Source organism: Micromys minutus (assembly GCF_963924665.1).
Source record: "Micromys minutus genome assembly, chromosome: 5".
Lineage (NCBI taxonomy): Eukaryota > Metazoa > Chordata > Mammalia > Rodentia > Muridae > Micromys > Micromys minutus.
The window spans coordinates 16,017,734-16,021,854 of record NC_137974.1 but is presented as its reverse complement, the minus strand read 5'-3'; the positions used below and the strand labels follow the sequence as shown (position 1 = coordinate 16,021,854).

The window sequence follows — 4,121 nt, the reverse complement described above, 5'->3', positions numbered from 1 at the left end:
AAGCAAACACTAAATATTTCCCGAAATCTTTGTGTCTTTTAAAATACACGTGTTTTAAATCATGGCATAAATAAAAAAAATGTACAACTAAAAGTTATTATTGTAGTTAATGTTATTTATGATTGGACCCAATTAATTAAAATTATAACTAAAGAGTTCATAATTATATATAAAAACTAATATTTTATAAATATATACATATATATATATATATATATATATGTACACATAATACAGCTCTACAGTCATTTATGCACATTTAATCCTAGTACTAGGGAGGCAGAGACTGGTAGATCTCTATTAGTTTGAAGCTTGCCTGGTCTACAAATAATAATCCAGGACAGTCAGGGCTACACAGAGAAACACTTTCCTAAAACATCAAAATAAATAAACAAATGTGTATGTATCATATTTAACAACTGTAAATCTCCATATTTGTAACTAGTAAAAATAAGTAGTTAATAAAATTATTTATGACTGCTGTTTGATTGATAGTGGTGTTATATTCTATAAAGAATACAAATTATTTCAGTACATATTTGCATGTGAGCATGCTAAAAATATACCCTAAGATTTATTTTATATGCTCATATATAAAACACTTTAATTTATTAACAGTCAACTTACCATAGGGGAAATAAATAATATAATGAAAATTGATTCAAACTGAATGTGTATTTTAAATGCACAAATTACTGATAGCTTTGTGTTAATTTTCACTTATCAAATTGAATGTGATGATTGTCATTGTGGCCTCTTGTTGAAGAAGTGCATAACTTCCACCTCTTAAGTTATGGATGTTTAAAACAAAAAGTGACAATGAACTTAAAACAGGGTGCAATGTACTCGACACAACTTTGATTAAAAATTAAATTTTATATATCAGGAACATACTAAATTTCCACTTTTTTTTTCTTTTTCCCTTGCTCTTGTTCGAGCCCTAAGTAGTGTGGAAGATGGCTTGATATAAGTGAGGAGATGGAATGAAACAACATGAAGAGTCGTTACATTATATCTTGGACAAAATAAATGAAAGACCTCTGTATGGTTCTAAATTTCATTGATATCTCAACAAGTTATGTAGTTTCTGCTCCAGGCTTTTCACCTACAACCTGTGAGTAAAAACTGAAAGTTAGAAAATAATATTGAAGTATATGGTTTAATTCCCAGTGCCTATCTTCACCTGAAGGGAAGACTAACACTCATTAAATGTGTTTCCAGTAGAGATGAAAGTAGGACCTTCCTAGACAACATTTATAAAAGAAGAACTCTGACTTCCCTCTCATAAGGAATTGTTCTCAGTATGATACACTCTCAGCCTGTAGAGAAGCCATTTCATTTGTCTACTACTGTAACTTCTTCATGGTCACTAGTTTTAACACTTCACCCTCTGGAGAAATAAGTGCCTCTCCTTTCTGTGGGTCCCATTAGTGCTTCCTCCAGTGAACTGCTAGATGATGCTGAGCGAGGGTATATTTCTTCAGATGAAACCTGGCCATGATAAGAGAGATAGCTGATTACACAAGAGTTATACTTTTAGCTACCAAAGATTTTTAGCAAAACCAAACATAGTTTGCTGTCTAGATGCAAAAGGAAAAAACAAAACAACAACAACAACAACTACTACTACAACTAAAAAACCCTCCTATTAGGAACAAGGTTGTAACTTGAAGAATGTTTTTTAAGTCTTCATGTAAATCATTCACATTAAAAATACTTAAACTATGCTTATTGCTAAAATATCTACTTTTTAATTTTCCTTATTCAAATTTATCAATGTAAATTTATTAATGAAATGCACTTTTTCATGTAGAGATTGCAGGCAATTTATAGACAATAAGAAAAAATATATTTTTAGTCCACGGATGCTTTTTATTTTTGCTTTACATTCAAAAAAGAAACCCAGGATTTTCCCTTCTGTGTGTTTTTGTCTTGCCTCTTCTTGGTCCACGATGCCAGCGGAGGTTGTCAGCACAATGAAACCAAACTGCCCTGGTAGGAGTAGGTTGTTCTCCAATTTTTCTGGATCTCTGAGTTGAATATCAAACCTGGGGCTTATAAATCCACACTTGTTCAGACTTCCTGTGAGGTTCACAACAATCTTCCCAGATCTGTGGCCACCAATGATCTCGAATTCACCAATGTGTCCATGCTTAATCATCAGAGTTAAGAATCAAACAACAACCTTAGAACATGGCCTGATGAGGACCTGCCAGTTGCTTCTCCTCTTAGCGTTGCTGATGCTCTTGAGAGCATTTGTCAGAACAATCATTTGTCGCATGGTGACTGTAGTAATGGGACAATGTTGATATGAGATGGATGAACGTGGAACTTCAGGAACTCTCATTAGAAATGCATTAGATCCAAACTGCAAACTTTCAGGCAGCTTATTAGTTGTTTACTTTGTCTTGAATCACATGTAGATAAGGAGTATATTTATAATTTTGGGAGATACACTGTTAATAATATGGAGTATAAATTATAATCAATATTAATCACATACTTGAATAGTGAATTTGAAGTTGTGAGTGTGTGTGTGTGTGTGTGTGTGTGTGTGTGTGTGTGTGTGTGTGTGTGTGCTCATTCAAAATGTTCAATTTTGTTCCTGAAAATATTTATTTGGTAAATTGGTATATAAAATTACATAATAAATGTCATCAAGTTGATTTACAATTCACCAATATATACAAACAGTTTTACATTTTTAAAAGTGAGGTTGTATATAGAACATGTATTTTTTAAGTGAAACTCAAAATGAATGGTAATTCTTCATTTCCTAAAGAAAGGACAGACTACAGCTTGTTCCTAAACATATTTTGAACTTAATTAAATTTCGAAGCACACAGTTTATTACATGATAAAATTCAATACTTTCACATAAGATAAAAATGCATTAAAGATAACATCTCTCATTTGTCTGTAGGGAAAATACCTCTCCATATACTTTACATTCAAAACCCATGTGTGAAAACTATATATTTGTGACAACATCAAATACATAAAAGAGACATTTTAACAGTATAAGGAAATGTGGTTTGTTTCTGTATTGTGAGGTATTTCACCACTTAGATACTTTGGCTTGATGACATTTCCTATAACAGATTCTTGGTTGGACTTTATAATTTGAAGACTGCACCATACTCACTAACATGAAACAATGCCCTCTTTCAAGGGAGTTCCTGCTTATGCATCATTATTTTCTATCACATATGTTAAACAATGAAGATTAAAAAAAAAAAAACAGAATTACTGTTAAACGGTGTGATAATTACCAAGAGTGGGAAGAAACAGGTTTCTAATCAGGTAGATAAAAATGTGGAAAGTGTTTTCCATGTGCTGTAGATACTTTTCTATTGCTGTGATTTAGACATCATCATAAAGGGAACCTACAAAAAAAAAATCATGTAAGTGGGAGGGAAGGTATTGCTTACAGTTTCAAAGGCTACTCCATGACCACAATAAGGAGGAGTGTGGCACTAGGCAGGTAGGAATGGTGATGATGGATAAGCTGAGAACTTACTTCCCATGATGGAAAGAGAGAAAGAGGAAAAGAACACTGGTGATTGCTTTCAAAACCCCAAAGTCTACGTTCAGCAGCACACTTTCTCCAACAAAGCTGTACTTCACTTTAAAAGCTATAGTTGTATTAGTTATTTTGTTACTTACATTTCAAATGTTATCCCACTTCCCAGTTTTCCCTCCTCAATCCCCTCTGTTCCAACCCACCAATAATCTTCTCTGATGGGAATATTCTCCCTCCCACCCACACAGTGCTGCCTCACAACATTTTCCTACACTGGGCATCAAGCCTTCACATGACCAAGGGCCTTGCCTCTAATTGATGTCAGAAAAGGCTCTCCTCTGCTACATATCACCTGGCGCATGGGTCCCCCCATGTGTACTCTTTGCTTGGAGGTTTAGTCCCTCAAGCTTGGTGGGTGTGTGTGTGGTTGATTGATACTGTTCTTTCTATGGGGTTGCAAATCCCTTCAGCCCCTTCAGTCATGCCCCTAACTTCTTCATTGATGTTTCCATGCTCAATCTGATGGTTGACTATGAGCATCCTCATCTGTATTGACCAGGCTCTGGGAGAGACTCTCAATAAACAGCTATATCAGGGT

General features: G+C 34.2%; 1 pseudogene across 1 annotated transcript; it reads right to left on the bottom strand.

Annotated features, from left to right (window-relative positions):
• Positions 1-1,750: 1,750 nt before the first annotated feature.
• Positions 1,751-2,281, bottom strand: LOC308420890 (small ribosomal subunit protein uS8-like; annotated as a pseudogene). The gene has a single exon. The product of its transcript is annotated as a small ribosomal subunit protein uS8-like (transcript).
• Positions 2,282-4,121: the final 1,840 nt, after the last annotated feature.